We start from the raw sequence: 20,444 nt of genomic DNA on the forward strand, positions 1-20,444 counted from the left end.
TATGTGGAGTGGAATATTAAATGCACAGTCCAATACTCAGGTGTAATTAAAAAGTGATTCCAATATTTACTTGTGTCTTTTGAAAAATGCCAATGGGGATGTGATTCATAATTTTAGTGACTGCTCTCAAATCCTGTTTTATAACAAATACAGTCCTCTTTTTTTTTTCCAGATACTGACATCTATCAAGCTTTAAAAACTCACCTCAACTTTCAGTCTGTACAGGACTTTTTCTTTTTCATCCCCTTTTCCTTTCAGCCCTTTATAAGTGGGTTGTTGAGCCTCTCTCTTTGTTTTCCCCATCTTCCCTTTCTTCATTCCTTCATCACAGAAGATCCCCAAGTCTGGCTGCCTAATACAGAGAGATGTGTAGGGCTTATCTATGATTAAGAGATGAAAATGGGAGGGACCCAGGGACAGGGTTAAAACACAGGCCCATGTGCCTGTCGCAGGCTGTCCTCCTTGGGAAGCAGTCTGAGACAGGTGACATGCAGCATGCTGATTTGCAAGGATGTTTTGGATGGACACCCATGGAAGGGAGAGGGAGAAAGAAGGATGGGCAGAGGGCAAGCCCAGCTGTGATGCAGGAGCTCTGGAGCTTGTATGTCCCATCAGCCTTGTCTTTCTTTGGGACAAAATGGCTCGGCCTTTATCCCTCTGCCTCCATCTATTGTTGATGGGGGTTGCCCAGGGAAGCAGATGACCTCGAGTGAGGAGAATCCAGAAAGGGCTGACAGCTGAGGACTACAGGCTGACAGCTTTCATCACAGCTGGGACGACAAATCCTGCCTTGCAGAGAGACCTGGGCAGCTGGTCTCTGCCCATCACCATGCAGAGGGACTGTGAGTGTACTCGGGTGGGCTGCAGCTCTGGTTCTGAGCTGGCTGCAGTTTGTGTGGTCATCGTTGCGGTGCAGATTGCTGTTGTTTCATCCACATTCTTCATACCTTCTGTGCAATATTTTGAGGCCCTTATACCGTGCCACATTTACCTCTGCCTTGAAGAACCCCATCGATATTTTTCCTTTCAAGAGGCCTCACTCTCCGACTCTCAGCCTGTCCTGCCCTCCTACTTCAATGCTGCTGGGTCCTTTCCTTGGGAATTCCAGCCCCTGAAGGTTCTCCCTAGGCTCTGTGGGCTGCAGGGTTATAGAGAAGTGTGCTTCTGGCCTTGCTGTAATGCATTGATTTCTTATTTTTATTAAAGGACAGGGTAATGACTATAGTCACTGCAAGGACTTATTTATGGCTCTGTCCCTCCTGATTGTTAGCCTTAGGAGGCACTCTGGGGCTGTGGATAACTCACTGGCCTCCTGATTGCTTGTAATTAGGGACTGGGCAGGAATAGCTTTTTAATTTCTCTTTTCCCAATGAGACTGATTTTTCAATTCTTGCAGTGACCCAGACCAGCCTTGTATAAACTTTGGAGTCAAGCCCTGATGAGCCCAGAGAACAGGGGAATAAAGGCGGTGGAGCCCTGAAGCCTGCCTCTGCTTGGGTTTGAAGCACAGCTCAGCTGTCACTACGTACAGGGGCCGGGGGAAATTTCTTAATCCAGATTCATGTCAGTTTCCTCATTTGTTAAACATGGATAATAATGCCTCCCAGTTACAGTTGTTGTGGGGAAAAATTCTCTCAACCTGTGCTTAGCTCTGTGCCTGACAATTAATAGGTACCCAAGCAGTGTTGATTGTGTCATTGTCATTATTGCTATTTCCACTTTTTTTTTTTCCCTTTAGCTTTTAAGTTCAGGGGTACATGTGCAGAATGTTTATACTTTTCCTATGAGAAAAGTGAAGCTCGGACTGCAATTAGTGATTCTGACTGCCTGTTAGCAGCTTCTGAGAATGTATTTCATAATCAACTATCTTTTGGTACTGTTTCCCACAACCCGCCTCTAGTTGTGATGCCCTGGTAATACCCTACAACCATTCTAATCCCAGTGCCAATTTTAGTGCCCCCCAGGGAGCTCCTTTTGAGCCCTTGGTTCAGTTTCGTTCTCACTAATTGGGATCAATGCTCATTCTCTGTGGCCCTCCTGGTAACAGAGCTCTCTGAATCTACCAAAGAACTCATCTCCAAGGGGAATAACCTAGGCCAAGGCAAGAAGTGTGAAACTGCTCAAGGGAGGAGTTTCTGGAAAGTTGTCAATATTTAATGGCCATCTCTACATCTCTAGGCTTACTTCTTATGATGGTTAATGCTGTCAACTTGATTGGATTGAAGGACACAAAGTATTGATCCTGGGTGCGTCTGTGAGGGTATTGCCAAAGGAGATTAATATTTGAGTCAGTGGACTGGGAAAGGCAGATCTATCCTTAATCTGGGTTGGTACCATCTAATCAGCAGCCAGCATGGCCAGAATAAAAAGCAGGCAGAAGAGTGTGAAGAGACTAGACTGGCTTAGCCTCCCAGCCTACATCTTTCTCCCGTGCCAATGCTTCCTGACCTTGAACATTGGACTCCAAGTTCTTCAGCTTTGGGACTTGGTTTGGCTTCCTTGCTCCTCAGCTTGCACACATGGCCTGTCGTGGGACCTTGTGATCATGTGAGTTAATACTCCTTAATAAACGCATACATATTTATATATGTATGTATCTCCTATTAGTTCTGTTCCTCCAGAGAACTCTAATACTCTTCTCATCGTCAAGTTCCTTGAATAATAAGCTTCAACCATTTATTTGCATTTTCTTGCATATTCCATGCTTAAAACCTCTGAGCATACATGTAGGCTGTTTCTTCTGCCTGAAAATCTCCTCAGTCCCCTGTCTTCACTTGGCTGACTCCTGCAGTCTACCAAAGTTCAGGTTTTCTTTGTTTAATATCCTCCTCCAAGGTTGCAAGGTCTTCAGATTTTTATGGGAAATAGTCATATTTCATCATGTTCCATTCAAGTAGTTTTTTCTTGGTCCTGTTGCTCTTTTGGCATTTCCTTTAACTGTCAACATTACAACTTAGATAGGGATTATCCAGAACTTATAGGTATGATGAAAAAAGGGAGTACTGTTTACTTACAGCTGAAGGTTTGATCATAGAGACCTTGTGCTTCATGGTTTTATGTATCAACTACTCTATGTATGGAGATCATGAATTCCATTTATTCATCCATTCATTCATTTATCCATTCATCCATCCATCAACCCACCCATCTGACCATCCAGCCACCCATCTATCTACCCATTTATCCATTCATCCATCCATCTACTTGTCCATCCATATACTCATCCATCCATTCATCCATCCATCCATCCATTTATCCATTCATTCACCCACCCACCCACCCACCTATCTATCCATTCATCCCTCCATCTATTCATCCAACAAAAATATTTTAATCGAATAATACAAACCTAAATCAGGACAAAGCGGGTGAATCCCTGCTTTCAACAGCTCACAGCCTAACATGGGAGATAAAATATATGTACAAAATAATAGACTATAGCAAAATGCAGTCAGTCTGATATAATCAGGATTCCACAGAAAAACAAAACAGCTTTTCTGATGGTGAGAGTGTAAAGGAATTCTTGGGAGAGAATGTTGTACTTTAGTTGGAAAGAATGGTTGAAATTTAACCAGTAGCAGCAGAGACAGGTCCTTCCAGGCCAAGGAAGGAGCAAGAACAATGGCAACAGAAGCGACTGTGAGGTGTAATGTCGGGACATTTCGTGCATCTATGTGTGGCTTGAAATAGTGAGAAGTGAGGCTGCATAGCTAGTTATCACAACAGAGGCCAAAGCTAGATAAAAAGTGTGAACTACTTTTGGTAGAAGATCTGAAATGATTGAGAAGTTCTGAGTGTCTGAGTGACATCAGGAGAGCTGTGCTTTTGGCAGATTTATTTGGTAATGTTGTGCAGAATTTTTTTTTCCAGGTAGAGACCAAAAGTAGATTAAAGATTCTGGTGAGTAAAGTGAGATGTCTGGCTGGCCCAGCCCTTTGCAAATGAGATTGCACATGGGAGGAGAGTGAGGGTGTTTAAGAAGCTGGTTGTGTACAACTTGGATGGTTGTGTACAGCTGAGAGAGAGGTTTTGAATCCAAGTAAATGGTGAAGCCTTGACCGAACAGAAAAATTATGGAGGAAGACAAGGAGTTTTACTTTAGCAAAACAAATTAAAAGCAAGAACACCTGGAAGGAGGCATGGACAGCAGTGGGAATGCAGAGCTGGAGCACACCAATTCATCAGGGTTGGTGCCAGAGTTTGGATTAATTGCCTTAGGAGCTTGTAGGGAAGAATAGCAGAAAAATGGAAAGCTGGTGGTTCTGTTCTTTAGTATATAGACTTCTTTTGCCATGTGAAGGGCCCAGTAGCTAACAGCTTTCTTGACCTTAAGACGAAGTGAAACCAATTGCCTTGATTGACTGAGGTGCCCAAAAACATTTAGAGAGGACTAGCTCCTTCCAACCGCAAGGCTGGAATGTGGACGCAGGGTGTTTGCTGTACTAATCATGTTTACTTCGTTCCATCACCCAGTTACGGTGTCCAGAAGACAGCATTCCTCCTGCCCTTGCTCCCCTCAGATAGACAGTGAAGGATCAGAGTGTTGTTTCAAAGCACATTTCTTTCTGGAGTCCCAGAAGGAAACAAACACCCCAGAGCCATGTGACAACCTAAAGGGCAGGAACGTTAGATGAGGGTGAGACCAATTCCTGAGGCACATGGAAGCCATAGATCACTCCATCTTCTCAGGAGACTGGCTGAGACCATTGTCCCAGAGTCCTTGGGAGTTTACGGTTTTGTATTAAATCTAAGCATTTCCTTTTGATGAAGTATTTTATGATGGCATTGTAAATTACTCTAAGGAAACTTTTTAGTCACCAAAATTAATGACACTGATAAATTTGGGCAATGTCTTTTTAAGTGTCTCTGTGAATGAACACTTTTAAAATTTCCCCAGGTTCTAGTCAAAGGTAGAGCCTCCTGGTGATTATTTTTGTACTTTCCATGTCTCAAGTGACTTCTTTTATTAAGATTCCCAAGAATAAGACTTATGATTTATCTTGATGACATATTAACAGCCAGTCATACCAAATACATTTTTCTTTCTTATGTACCAGAAAGTATATTCTTGCTGTCAGCCTTTGGGGTACCATGAATTTTAAAAAGTTCTCTGGTGTTTTCCTAAACATTGAACATTTTTAGCTTTGTGAGTTATCAAAATAGTTAGAGGTTCTGGAAAGAAAAAGAAACAGAAATGAAGTCAGAATGATGTCTTACCAATAAGTTGTAAGAAAATGTGCAATTCATCCCGTGACTTTCATTTATAAAATGACTGAATTGGACTAACATTTATGGTGAATCCTATGAAGGGGTAAACACCATTTGTAGTTGGCCAAAATTAGTGGACTCAGTGGCCACAACTACTGTTTCCAACATAAAGAGAGTTTATAGTTCACATTAAAAATCATTTTCAAGGCAGTGTCATTTTGGAAAGAAACAAATGAAATTATTTGAATTTCACAGCGTCCTTTATTGTTTATCTCTTGGACTGCACTTCTTGGATATGTTTACAGCAGAAAAAGCAATCAAATCACCAGCCACTTCAGATTTTCCCAAGAGTAGATGAGTCATTTCAATTCATTGGAGGAGGGAAGCATCAGCATCTTTCATCTTTGCAAAAAAACCCACCTTTCTTATTTTATATAACATAATTTGTCTCATCTTCTGCATGTAAGCTCTCACATTTGAATTGAGAGGTTCTAATAGAAGTTTAAAAATGCAACATGTCCCTGGGGTATATCGTTGGCACCATCTCCATACAACTAGTTAAGAATTTTTATGTCTCTCTGTCAGATTTCATTTTGACCTTAAATTCTTAATTTGAATTCTTACAAATATAAGCAAAAATGCATGACAGGCAAGGGAGAAATAGAGAAGCAAGGGGATTTATGCATGTGGGTAGTGGCCTCTTGGTGCTTCTGTTCTGAAGAAAAGATTTCCCATTTTTTAAAGGAAAGAGGACAGAATGTAGAAGTTCACGAGTGTGCAGTGGAGTCTGGATTTACTCTCACACCTCCTGATATGCCCTCACCATGCTTCTCTGCTCGGTGGAAGAAATTGCTTGGATTTGTGCACAGAGCAGAAATTCTGGCACAAGTTCTTGACATAAAATTGCTGCTCTATTGATAGTTGTTGAATAAATCAGCTCATCAAAATGAGTTGGAGTTTAAATTGTAATTGCATCCTGAATAGAATACATACATAAATAGATAAATAAAATAAGCCATTCTTACTAGATATTTTGGTGGCTGGGACATGGAAACTGACTTAGCTTTACCAGGGAACCTGGTGGATACTGTTGCTTCTCCAAAGTCACCAGAGTTGGCCGGAGGTTCTGGAACTCATTTGAATGAGCTAGAACACGTTTGAAAGCTATAGAGCTCAGTGTTGTTGTTGTTGTTGTTTTGTGAGATAGAGTCTCTCCCTGTTGCCCAGGCTGGAGTGCAGTGTCACAATCTTGGCTCACTGCAACCTCCTCCTCCCAGGTTTAAGTGATTCTCCTGCCTCAGCCTACTGAGTTGCTCGGATTACAGGCACGTGCCACCAGACCCAGAAAATTTTTTGTATCTTTAGTAGAGACGGGATTTCATCATGTTGGCCAGGCTGGTCTTGAACTCCTGACCTTGTGATCCGCACACCTCAGCCTCTCAAAGTACTGGGATTGCAGGCATGAGCCACTGCACCTGGCCTTTAGAGCTCAGTTTTTTAAAAGCATACCCTGATCATTATTCACGGATTGTTCATTTATTTATCCTTCACTTACTAGTTCTACTCATTCATGAACTTTGGTCCTGAGTTGGTGCTTCTTTAATGTATCCCTTCAATCAGTTCTTCCGTTTTAAGTACTTTTATCCTAAGTATACTAAGTGTTTCCTGGCAAGTTGTTGCCCAGCTGGTACCTTCCAATGTCTACTCTTTCTTCCTCATCACCTAGAATTCCTCATCCATTTCAGACTGGCGGTGAGCAAGTGTGTGTGTGTGTGTGTGTGTGTGTGTGTATAGAGTGGGTTGGGCCCTCAGTAACAATGACTGGGTGTGGGGCACTGATGTGAGCCAGTGAGTTTAATGAAAACACTGAAATGTTTTCCCATTTCAGTGTTTTCCAAGGCTAGATGGCCTTGGGAAATTAAACAGACAATGGGGCCAAATCCAAGCCCAGGCTTAGGGTCTAAGATCAGAGCATGAAATAGACATCACATGGAGTCCAAATGATTCTGGACCATCCTTTGAACTGTCCACAGAGTTTTGTATATGTCACATCCTTTGAGCACACTGGGGACCTACCTGACATTTCCCAATGAACCATCCCCAACCAGTGTCCCTCCAGGGGTCTCTCTCTCCCGCAAGACTCCCTGTCCCCCATTCCTGCAACCCTCCAACACCTCTTCTCTCCTTCCTCTTTGGCCAGGTGCATATATTTGAATTTGCATAAATTGACTGTAATGTTAGATCTTAGAATCTAGACTTGTAAAGTACAAAACTACTGGGGAAGGTATAAGAAACAGTTCATAGGCTGGGTGTGGTGGCTTATGCCTGTAATCCCAGCACTTTGGGAGGCAAAACTGGGTGGATCGTGAGGTCAAGAGATGGAGATCATCCTGGGAAACATGGTGAAACCTCATCTTTACTGAAAATACAAAAAATTAGCCGGGTATGGTGGCACGCACCTGTAGTCCCAGCTACTGGGGAAGCTGAGGCAGAAGAATCACTTGATCCAGGGAAGTAGAGGTTGTAGTGAGCCGAGATCATGCCACTGCACTCCAGCCAGGCCACAGAGCTAGACTCCATCTCAAACAAAAAAAAAAAAAAAGAAAGAGTTTATAAGTAACAGGCCTGTAAAACGGAGTCAGGAAGATGGATCAAGTGTTGGACTTGATGTGGTAGACCATGGAGGGAAGGCTGGACAGGCAGAGCTCTTTCTAACACATCCACTCATTGGCCCAGGAGTGTCCTCATCCACAATACCAAGTTGACTGGGCAGCAAGAATGAGGCGTAAAAAGAGAAGGAAGGGAATATATCAGAGCCCATACACAGTCATCCATAACCGCTCTCCCTGTGTTTATTATCAGTCTGGAATTGAACACTGTTTGTAGGATTTCTTGACTTACATTTTTATAAAACTGTGTATTGCAAGGGTATATTCTACTTAATGTGTTTGTTTACAGTTCTTAATGACACACTGAAATTGAGTCTTCAATTTGAACACAAAAAGTATTTCGAAGGCTGGGTAAAGTGGCTCACACCTGTAATCCCAGTACTTTGGAAGGCCGAGGTGGACATATCACTTGAGGTCAGGAGTTTGATACCAGCCTGACCAATATGGAAAAGCCCTGCGTCGCTACTAAAAATACAAAAATCAGTGGGGCATGGTGGCACATGCCTGTAGGCCCAGCTACTTGGGAGTCCGAGGCTGGAGAATCGCTTGAACATGGGAGGCGGAGGTTGCAGTGAGCTGAGAATGTGCCACTACACTCCAGCATGGGTGATAGAGCAAGACTTTGTTTCTAAAAGAAAAAAAAATTTAAAGACATAGCACCTCAAAATGTCAATAATTTGGGCTGGGCGCGGTGGCTCAAGCCTGTAATCCCAGCACTTTGGGAGGCCAAGGCGGGTGGATCACAAGGTCAAGATATCGAGACTATCCTGGCGAACATGGTGAGACCCCGTCTCTACTAAAAATACAAAAAAGTAGCTGGGCATGGTGGCGTGTGCCTGTAATCCCAGTTACTCAGGAGGCTGAGGCAGGAGAATTGCCTGTTCCCAGGAGGTGGAGGTTGCGGTGAGCCGAGATCACGCCATTGCACTCCAGTCTGGGTAACAAGAGCGAAACTCCGTCTCAAAAAAAAAAAAAAAAAAAGCCAATAATTTACTCTACAGATGTTTTGAAGTTAAATTGCAATATGATTTAATAATAAAGTATTATAAATAGAGAAAAGCATAAGCATAATTCTATCATCCTAATGTAAAAGTTCTATTGTTTTTGAGATGGAGTCTTGCACAGTCGCCCAGCTGGCCTGAAGTAGCGCAATCTTGGTGAACTGCAACCTCCGCCTCCTGGGTTCAAGCAATTCTCCTGCCTCAGCCTCCCAAGTAGCTGAGATTACAGGCATGTACCACCACACCTGGCTATTTTTTGTATTTTTAATAGAGATGGGCTTTCACTATGTTGGCCAGGTTGGTCTTGAACTCTGACCTCATGATCCGCCCACCTCTGCCTTCCAAAGTGCTGGGATTATAGGCGTGAGCCATCATGCTTGGCCCAGTAGTTCTTTTTTAATATTATTATCTTCCCTGCTTTTCTTCCTTCCTTCTTTGCCTTCCTTTCCCTTCTTCCTCTTCCCTTTCTTCCTTTTTTCCCTCCCATATTTATGCTGTGTCTGTTCTCTCCAGATGCTGTTCTAGGGCCTGGGGATACAGCATCACAAAACAAAGATTTCTACCCTCCTGGGGATTACAGATATTAAGTAACAAACATAAAAATAAGTAAATAGTATGTGAAGCTTTATATTTTATTAGACAAAGAGTAAACTAGGGTAATAGGGTATGAGATTGCGGGGGGACTGTGACAGGTGATAGGTAATATTACTAAGGACAGTGGTCAAGACAGGTAACCTAGGAGTTAAACCTCCGAAGAGATGAGGGAGGTTCCTGCATGAATATGTGAAGAAAGAGCAGAGAGAACTGAAACCACAAAAGCCTTGAAGGAGGAGCTTTTCTGGAAAGTTCCAGTAATAGCAAAGAGGCCTGTGTAGAGCAAAATGAGTTATGGGATAAGGATATAGGAGGGGAAGTAAGAAAGATGTGATGGGATCCCATCATGTGAACTTTGAGGGTGTTGCCTGTCTGAGTGGAGTTAAGCTGACAAGTTGCATGCAGGTACAGGTTTAATGCATCCTTCTGGCTGCTGTATGGAGAAAGGGTGGAGGCAGTTTAAGGAAGGCAGCAGAGGGAGCAGTAGGGAGCCACTGCACCAATCCAGGCAGTGGATAATTATTCGATGGATAATTCAATCCATTATCCAAGAGATAGTAGTGGCTGGGCTAAGGCGGAGCACTGGTTCAAACATATCTGTTGTGCATGGTTCTAAATGCAACACACTTGACTTTGTGCCTCAGGCAGTGTGCATAATGCTGAAAAATGGCAGGTCAGAAACCATAGTCACTTAGCTGTCAACCTTCTCCTTAGAACTCTTTTTAAAGGACCTGTCATTTTGGGAAGGGGCATGTCTTGGAGAGTTTTGCTAATTCATTGCCTGAGAGTTGTCTGGCAGAGAATATCTATGCATTTATCAAAGTTCTGCTAATGAACATATTAATGAATCATTAATATCATTGTTTGCTGCCTCAAGGATCACAGGCTATGTCCATTTACCTTCATGAAATCTGGTAAGCTAAATGTGTTTGAGATTATGAGATTCTTTTATGCCTAATTTATTTTATAAACTACAAATGTAAATCATGACGCTCTCACATGCAATTTCAGCTGAGAGGGTAATGGCGATGTTGCCATAATTGAGACATTCTATCTCGGGGGGTGTCCACAGAACCGCTGAGTCGCATGCCATGTCTATTTTTTTTAGTGTTTTTAGTTTTAAAAATAATTTCCAGAGTGTCATTTTTGTAATTCTAATTTCAATTTATCGTCTAAACATTGCAATGAGCTTTGGGGGGTATTGCAGCTTGCTTTGGGTCTTTGTCTGCTGACGTTTCTATTACTACAGCCACAGCGAAACAAGAACATTTTTTTGAAAACTTCTGACATAAGCACTTTTCTAAATGTGTTCTATTATGGGGCAGCAGACACCTCAGGGAAGTGTAGCATTGTTGTTGTTTTGGGTGCTGATGTTATTATGATGGAGGTGGTAGCTTTACATCTTTTCCACTTCTTTCCAAGGCAAGTGGAATAAGATAGGGGTTTGTGGAACCTTATCACAGAATACCAGAAGTGGAGAGAAACTTGAAGATAACCTAGTCAGAGCCTTGTATTTTACAGATGGGAAAACTGAGGCTCAGTCTGCTGCATTAACCTAATGAAGAACCAGTGCTTACGTGTTTTCCTGATATTATTAGAATATCGACAGTATCACACCCAACTATATTCTAGGTTTGGCCTTGCCAGAGAAATGGCATTTAGGTGGACAGGGAATTCTCATGGGGTTTTATTCCTTTCTCCTTATCTTTGCTGTAGTTATCTGTCAAAAGACCCATTATTCAGGTTTGAAGGGACACATTCAGCTTGTCAAAGGCAAAGGATAAGGGGTTTAAGGCAACTCTTCTTTCCTTATAGTTAGGTTGCTAGACAAACGATGAGAGAAATCGTTCTTCCAAAGCTGAAGAGAGTCGTAGTGTCTTGCTGTGCATTGTCATTCTTTAGAGACTGAGCAACCCTCCCTGCTAGGGAACCACAGACTTGCAATTCACTGCTTGAAGAGAAAGTCATGCCCTTTGATAACAGACAATAATGACTATACTGAAATAAGGCCACAGCTCAGACAGCAGAGCAGCAACACTGTTGGGAATGGGGGTGTAAGTATAGCCTGATTGATGACTGTGCTATCTAGGCTCTGGATAGGGTGCAAATTCTGGTGCTGCACACTCTAGGCGATCTTGGACAAGAGTTCAGGCCTCTGTTTTCTCATTTGTAAAGTGGGAATGATAATGCATTTCTGACTTATCAGGCAAGAAGATAGTCAAGTGCCCGAGTGGGAGAGAAGAGTTCCCTGTGACATCTGGTGGCATGTGGTGCCTACTAGTAGTTCTTCCTTGGCCTGACATCCCTAAACCTCTGATAAGCAGTGCGGCAAGGTCAGCTGAGAACTCTGTTAGGGCACTGAGAATCTGGTCAGTGAGGAGATTGAGAGGTCTGCTCTTTCAGTCATTATCTTTTGAGAAATACTGATTTTTACCAGCCACAGATTTGTCAGTATAGCTGTAGTGGCAGTGAACATAGGAGTTCTGGATTAATTTAAATTTAGGGTATCCCAAGACAAGGCTGTCTCCTGTTGTACATAACTACCATATTGATTAGAGTATTAGGCATTGTGCAAAGTGAACTGTGCCTTTTCCTTTATTTTTTTCCCCTTGTTTTTGGGCTGAGTTGGCAGCTTGTGAGTACAAGCATGTGGATCCCTTTGTCATTGTGGCCTCTTGCTGATTTCTGCCTCTGAGCTCTGGGCATGATCTGGCAGCAGCATCTTGAGGGCCTGATGACCTGTGTGCCTTTTCATTCAGGAAAGGGGCATTGCCCCAGTGAGCTACTGGTGTAGCAGGTGCTTCAGCATGCTGGAAGCACTGCTGACACCAGCCCTGGACATCACCTGCTTCAGGAATTGCCTGGGCTGAAGAGTACCACGTCACCCAGGACAGCTCACATCCAGTAATTGGTTGATGTATGAGCTAGAAAGGCCTACCCTCTCACACTGTCTTGGGACAACACCAAAGAACCATCATGGGTTCACAGCTCCCCGCGGGGTCCACTGAGGCTTTGTTGAGACTCTCTCAGCTCAGCTTCCCCCACTCCCGATCCTGTGTCCATGCCTTTCCTCTACAACTGGCAATCCCACAAGCACGAGCTAGGAAGCTTCCCAGATGCTCATCTCCAGCTCAGAGTCTCTTTCCCAGGGGCCCCAATCTAAGACAAGGGGCCCCTGGGAAACAGATACTGAGCTGGAGATGAGCACCTGTGTATCTGGATAAATGCGTGCATGTGCAGGTGCATCAAAAATATTTTCTGTCCCTTTAAGTCTGCTCCTAAAGTGGCCACTCTCGATTGTCCCACCTTGCCTTGTATATTCTCCTCATTCGACAGCTTCTTCTCATGCTCTGCACTTGTCAGCCTTTACTGACTACTGAGTTGTAAATTCCATCACCTTCCTTAGGGAGTGGTCTGTGTCCAGGTAGCGGGGATGGTAGCAGGGGAATGGGGCTAGTGACTAAACCCGGCACTTCAACAACCTATGAGTTAGAAATTTCTAGTACCAATGAACAGGCTCCAGAAAAGAAAATGTTTTCTTTCCCTCTTCATTTTCATCTAAAGCATCCATTTATAAGTATTCCAGAGCCCAACCGAGTTAAAAGCAAATTTTAATTTAGAAACAGCAATCTGAATTCACATCAACATGTTGGCTGTGTTTTGCTTTAGATGTTGGGGCTATAGGCCGTCTTTTTCTGGTTTTTATTGTTTCTGTGGTAATTTGTTTGTTCAAAACTTTCATATGCAGAATATATATTATTTTTATAAATGAAAGTGACACTTTATTAAGAACCCTCCTATCCCCTCCCCGCCGCCACTATATCCTGTGCATATGCCTGGCAGCTACAGTGAGAAAACCCTAAATGTTTCTGACCTCTCTGAATTGAACACCTTGACAGAGCTCAGCAGGAGGACTTAAGGCTTTTTGGTCAAGGCAGAGAGAACCGTTAGGGAATAGGGCATATTTTGTGTTACAGCTCGCAATCTCAGAACGTTGACTTTTTAGGTGCCAATTATAGAAAAGAAGGTGTGAACCTCACAGGCTGGGTTGGGAAATTTCATCTCCCTTTTTACAGATGTTCATTAACATAATAAAACATTAGTGAATGTTTAGCCTGCACCCTTGTCTGTTCTAAGCAGAGGCAGAATAAAAATATGTCAGAAGTAAGTCAACTAGACTAGGAAAGGCATTTTCATTTAGAAAAAAAAATTGACATGAAATATGCGGTCACCAAAGGAGGGCCACCATGTTTTATTTTGTAATTATGAAAATTTGTCTCTTTTGACAAGTGAAATGAATTTAGGCACTCAGGCATGGGGAGAAAGTTGAATTGTCTGAAAATTAAATCAAAATAAAAATGAAAAATACAAATGGGTGTTTCATATTCACTAACATGGGAGTCATCTTTTAGATCTGACATTTTGAAGCGATCCCTGAGAAACTTGATAGCTCATACCTCTGAGTAAATTATGGCCCCAAACAGCATAGAAATAATTGAGAATGTTTGTTGTTTTTAAATAAATGCAATAAATCTGGAATGGTGTCAGCAGTCTGGAGTGTAGAGAGCACTGTTCTACACCCTGAGATGTACAATGTGCTGAGATCTCATCACAGGGAGACACACATGTATAAGATGCCTTGTCTGTAACAGGGCAGGAATGCACAGACACATTCACCTACAGAGAGCAGCCTGGGGTTGATCACAGAGGGGAGATATTCAACAGAAATGGGCTCACATCTGGCTCCACTGTGTCCTACAGGTGTTGCCCAGGCAAGTTACTTCCCTTTAAAAAGCTGAATGTTGATGAGACCATGTCTCCTAGGGGTGCTAGGAAAATTAATAAGCACTTCTTACATTGTTGCTACTATGGCAGGTGTGAACACACCTTGAATGGTACCTGATGACTTTTAATAATCTCTCTGCTTATATGTGCATGTATGTGCATACTTCATATGTGTTTATGTGCATGTGTGTAATTTGGCCACATATATAGTTGGCCCTTGGTATCTGTGGGTTCTGCATTCATGGATTCAACCAACTACAAAATATGCAGAAAAAAATATGCATATTTTGAAAATATGCAGAAAAAACTACACGTGTTCTAATGTATACAGACCTTTATTCTTGTTATTATTCTTTAAATAATGCAGTAAAATGACAATTTCTATAGCATTTACATTGTATGAGGCAGTATAAGTAATCTAGAGATGATTTGAAGGAGATTGGAAGATGTGCATAGATGATACACAAATCCTACACCATTTTCTATCAGGGACTTGAGCATTGGTGAAATTTGGTATCTGCAGGAGGTCCCCGAACCAATCCTACCCATATATTGAGGAATGACCATACATACTTCGTGTATGTTTACTTTGCATGTGTATGTATGTACTTTCTCTGTGTAGCTGTGTGTGCACATGGGTATAATTTGTGTCTGTGTACTTTGTATATGTGTACTTTGTGAGTGTGTGTATATGTGCACTTGTGTGTGTGTGTGTGTGTGTGTGTGTGTGTGTGTGTGTTTTGGTTTGGGCATGTTTAGGGAATGAAGCTCCTTCTAGGACCAGTAGTGAGCCACTCTGTATGCCCTCACATGACTCTACCCACTGAGAAGAGCTCAGGAGAGGACCTGGTGCATTTTTTTTTTTTTTGCGACGGAGTTTCGCTCTTGTTACCCAGGCTGGAGTGCAATGGCGCGATCTCGGCTCACCACAACCTCCGCCTCCTGGGTTCAGGCAATTCTCCTGACTCAGCCTCCCGAGTAGCTGGGATTACAGGTGTGCGCCAGCATGCCCAGCTAATTTTTTGTATTTTGAGTAGAGATGGGGTTTCACCATGTTGACCAGGATGGTCTCGATCTCTTGACCTCGTGATCCACCCGCCTCGGCCTCCCAAAGTGCTGGGATTACAGGCTTGAGCCACCGAGCCCAGCTGCTGCATTGGTTTTAAACTGAGCAACTGAAATGACTGCCTTAGTTCCCGTGTATCCTCAGGTAAACTAAATACTATATACATATATATATACACACACATATATATATACACACACACATATAGATACACACACATATATAGATACAAACACATATATATACACACACACATATACACACACATATATATACACACACATATATACACACACATATATAGATACACACACATATATACACACACACATATATATACACACACATACATACACACACATATTGCTGTGTAAAAAAATGAACTGCATACATTTTACACTATAGAATCCTATGAGCTATTTCTTTAAGTGCAGCTGCTTTTTAGCAATAACCTAGTAACATGGTGGGTATTCCAGTCAATCCACAAAACAGTGTCTTGTGAACAACTAATGAGGCTGAGAGTCTTTAATTTTTTTAATTAGTTCCCTAGTCAAGGGTGGTTTAGTTCAAGAAAAAATGCCCTTTGACCTAACTTGAGTAAAGGGGATTCATGGTATAAGATATTGGGAGAATCGCATGAAACTAAACGGAAAAGTTGAATATAAGCCCTTTTACTCCCTGTCTCTCTCCTCTCTCCTTTCATTTCTTTCTCTCTGGGGAAATATGATCTCTTAGTTCTGCACATTGACCCCCTGTCTAATCTTTCACTTCGATCTTGTTGTTTCTGAATATATCCTGGGCTGGGGGCTCTCTTGTCTGCCAGAGGAGTCCTGAGCTCCCGGATTGAAGGAAGGAAGCCAGATATGGTTCAGCAAGGTGACCACAATCTGTCTTCTGATTCTGGTGTGTGTGTGAGAGAGTAAGAAAGAGAGACAGAATTGGAGACAGAGACACAGGGAGACAGAGACTGTACAGACAAACAGCAAGAGGAGGTAGAAAGAGAGAGACTGAGAGATACAGTGAAAGAGACGCCGACACACAGAGGTACGTGTAGATGGAGAGGGACCACAGAGCTGCACGTAGAAAGTATAGAAGAACATCAGGAGTGGGTGTTAAAGCTGGGGCCTCTGCTTGCTGGAAGAAGAGCTTCAATAATGGTCAGGCCAACAGGGGGCACAAGGGCGCTGCTGCAGTGTCCAGAGTCCTCGGCTGGGTTTGCTCTGCTTGGCTGGGAAGGGCCTGGTGGGCCAAGAGCAGGTAACTTAGGCCACTGTATCCAGCCATACCATGGCGGAGGTGCGTGGGGCTATGTGGAAGCCGGGCCTGGTGGGTCCTGACCATTGGCCACCTTTATCCTGGCACCCTGGGAGTCTGTGGAACATTGAAATGAATGGCATGTGTTGAGTAACTACTATCTAAGAGGGCATTTTAGGTGGATGAGCTCATTCTATCTCATGTAATTTAAAGGCAGGATATAGTAGTTGTTGCAGGCTCAGGCAGACAGACCTGGATACGTGCCCTGATGGCTACTTAATAACCCCGTGACCTTGGATGATTGATTTATGGCTCCCTAAATCTCAATTTCTCCATCAGAAAGATGAGAATAACTGTTTAGCTGCCATAAGGACTAGAATGCAGTAGAGCCTGTGACCTGTGACATGCTTAGCACAGAGTCCACACAGGATCTGTGCTGGATAAATGTGACCCCATCCCCAGCCCATTGTGCATGGGGGCAGTGTGATCCCTGCTTTCACTTGTGAGGAATCAAGACATGGGGGCTTTGATATGACTCTTCTGACAATCTCACAGCTGCTGGAGGCGTCACTAGAATCCAGAGCCTCCTAGGCCAACTCCAAAGGTCTCACCCCTATGGATTATTGATTTTTTTTTCTTTTAATGACACTGGCTTCTCGTAAACAGTGGCTTGAGAGTTTGCAAGTTAGGGAGTGGCCTGAGAGTTTGCAGGCTGCTGGCCTGCTCCTGGCTAGAGCTGCTTTTTTCTTGGGGTCTTGGGGAAGGTGATTACGGCTAACAGCAATGGCATTATACCTCCCCAGCCCTTGCCACACACAAGGGACTCTGGTCTTGGGAAGCACAGTTGTAAGACCAACCTAGAGTCACACATTCTTTTTTAAAATTAAGAAACTTTTAATTTCTTATTTTTTAACTAATTAAATGACAAAATCTGTACATTGTTTAAAAAACAATCAAGCAGAGCAAGAGAGTATAAAGTCAAAATGTAGTGTCCTGTCTAGTTCAGACCCTCAGGTGTCTAATCAAGGGACAATCATAGTTGTGAGTCTCTTGTTTGCAGAATATCCAGATTTTCTACCCATTTTCAAGTATTTGTGTGTGTGTGTGTGTGTGCATCCTTCATTTATACCAATGGGCACTGACTATATACACACATACATATATCATGCCTTTCTGTTCTGCTTAATGACTTATCTTAGAGAATATTCCACACAGCCTGCATTCAAGCTAGTGCATTCTTTATTCACTATAGGAGGTGGATTAGGTCTAGTTTATTCTTTTTTATGGTTGTATAGTATTTCATTGTATTAGCATAGCAGAAATTATTTATATATTCTTATTGTTGGATAACTTCCACCCTCATTCAAGTTTTTGCTACTATAAACAGTACTGTAATATTTAGATGTCATTGAACACATTTGGAAACACATCCGTAGGATAAATTCCTGAAAGTGGATCCCTATGTCAGAATGTAGGTGCATTTATGGCTCCGGCAGATATTAGCAAAGTATTTGCCACAGAGGTTGCACAATTTTACTCCCATTGCTAGTGAATTCTTCATCTCTACTTCCTGGCTTTTACCTTCTATACATTAACAAACTTGTTGCTGTCTATCAACAAAACAAGTGAAAAATAGAATCTCATTTTAATTTTAATTTGCATTTCTTTGACATTGAATGAGGCAGTGTTGGGCTTTCAGTAAGCAGCATACTCATTAGCTAATTTTTAAATGGTTATATTATTGGTACAATTATGTGTATACAATTAGTTAAAACGCCTGTGCTGAGTCTCAGCCCAGATAGACTAAAGAGGGTATTTTTATTCCATAACTAAACTAATCAACCAGACCAGTGAAAAGGCTAAGCTGGATTTCTTTTTTGTTTTTTGAGATGGAGTTTCACTCTTGTTGCCCAGGCTGCGGTGCAATGGCACGATCTCAGGTCACTGCAATCTCTGCCTCCCGGGTTCACGTGATTCTCCTTGCCTCAGCCTCCCATGTAGGATTACAGACACGTGCCATCACACCTGGTTAAATTTTGTATTTTTAGTAGAGGCGGGGTTTCGCCATGTTGGCCGGGCTGATCTTGAACGCCTGACCTCCTGTGATCCACCCACCACAGCCTCCCAAAGTGCTGGGATTACAGGATAAGCCACCGCACCCAGCTGGATTTCTTCTAAGGCAGATTGCATAAGATCTGCTATTTGGACCAGGACTTGGCAAACTTGTTTCTTAAAGGGCCCGACAGTAAATATTCTGGGCTTTGTGGGCCAGGTGGTCTCTCTCAGAATGACGCAACTCTGCCCCTATAGTACAAAAGTAGCCAGAGACAATATATAAATGGTCATGGTTGTGTTCTAATAAAACTCTGTAGAGACAGGCCCTGGTCTGTATTTGGCCTGTGGGCTGCAATTCTCAATCCTCTGTTCTACACTGTCTGCATTAGTGGGTGTCTGGAGACAAGACTGACACTTCATTTTGCAGATTCCAAATGGCCTGTCTTCTATACCTGTGACCCTCCAGTTACAGACAGAGAGATTTGCAAACTAGATGAACAAATGGATAAATAAGAGTCTGTATAAATAAGAGTCTGTGTAGGTGTTTGGACATTTAGGATATTAGGCCTTAGAATCATGTCACCCCTGAGAGTGAATGGGAGGCTGGAAGCTCTGAAATTTTCCCACTTGCATGCATTTCCCTTTCAATTGTTAATATAATGTCTTTATACCCTGACTACTTACTAACATATTGAATCTACCCTGCTCCACACCCTGGTGGCATGGACATGCCTAGAGCTATTGTTTAGAAAATGAAAAGAGCCATTCTGCCATTCCCCAAGGTCAAGCAACACTGCTTTGAGACTCCTATCAAGAAGGGAAGTCAGGGCCAAAGGAAGCAGCACTTAGCTGCTGATTGGAGTGGGCCCTGCTGGCCGTGAAACAAGTACCCACATTTCTATGAGGGTGAGCGTTATGAAAGGTGTGGGGGTGAAGAAAGGACTCAGAGGAGGCAGGAGACAAAGGCAGACTCTGAGTGGAGAGTGGCAGCTGATGTAGGGAGCTAGGTGGTGGGGACCTGAGGGTGCAGGAGGTGGTGGGGCCCTGAGGGTGCTAAGGAGAAACCAGAGGTGATGAGACCTTGGTGGATTTGGGTTCTAAATATCACAGTGGGTAACCATAAAGTCGATGAATTTGGATGAGGATGAAGGCTCTGATATGTCTGCTTTGTTATCGAAGCCTGGAACAGGGAGGAATGAATGGATAAATGAATGAATGAATGGAGGTAAGGAATACCATAAAAATGGACTTCTTAATGCTCATGACATTATCCATTTGCCTATGAAATCACATGAACAGTGCCTGGCACATAACAAGTGCATGGAGTACAGTGCATATTAGTGTTACCAGCTAGCGTCACAGCTGATGGAAAGTGTAAATGCAGATAATAAAGATGATAACAGCAAAAGTTCGTTCATGCTGTATACCATGCACGTTCCAGTTCTAAACATTTGAGATGAATTCCCTCATTTTATCCTCACAATAAATTAACAAGAAGATGAGGCTTACCATTAATCTACTTTATAGATGAGGACACGAAGTCATGGAGCAGTTAACTAACTTACATAAAGCTATACGAGAGCTGTGTGTAAAGTATACCTTTGGGGTTTGGAGAGGTGGCTCCAAAATTCCACGGAATGTCACATTTCCCTGGAGATGTGTTAAACACAGAATGCTGGGCCCCACCCCTGGAGGTTTGGATTCAGTGGGTCTGGGGCAGTGTCTGAGAATCTGCATTTCTTACAAATTCTGTTTTGGTGCTGATGTTGGCCTGGAAACCATACGTTGGGAACCACTGGTGCAGGCTAGTTT

At 42.8% G+C, this 20,444-nt stretch overlaps 1 long non-coding RNA gene across 1 annotated transcript; it reads right to left on the reverse strand.

Moving 5' to 3' along the window:
* Positions 1-3,409: 3,409 nt before the first annotated feature.
* LOC128930274 (uncharacterized) lies at positions 3,410-20,444 on the reverse strand. The gene is made up of 3 exons (XR_008478123.2): positions 20,142-20,444; positions 7,668-7,788; positions 3,410-5,172 (listed from the first exon to the last, which is right to left on the reverse strand). It is a non-coding gene; the product is annotated as an uncharacterized LOC128930274 (long non-coding RNA).

Source organism: Callithrix jacchus, chromosome 20, assembly GCF_049354715.1.
Source record: "Callithrix jacchus isolate 240 chromosome 20, calJac240_pri, whole genome shotgun sequence".
In the NCBI taxonomy this organism is placed as follows: domain Eukaryota; kingdom Metazoa; phylum Chordata; class Mammalia; order Primates; family Cebidae; genus Callithrix; species Callithrix jacchus.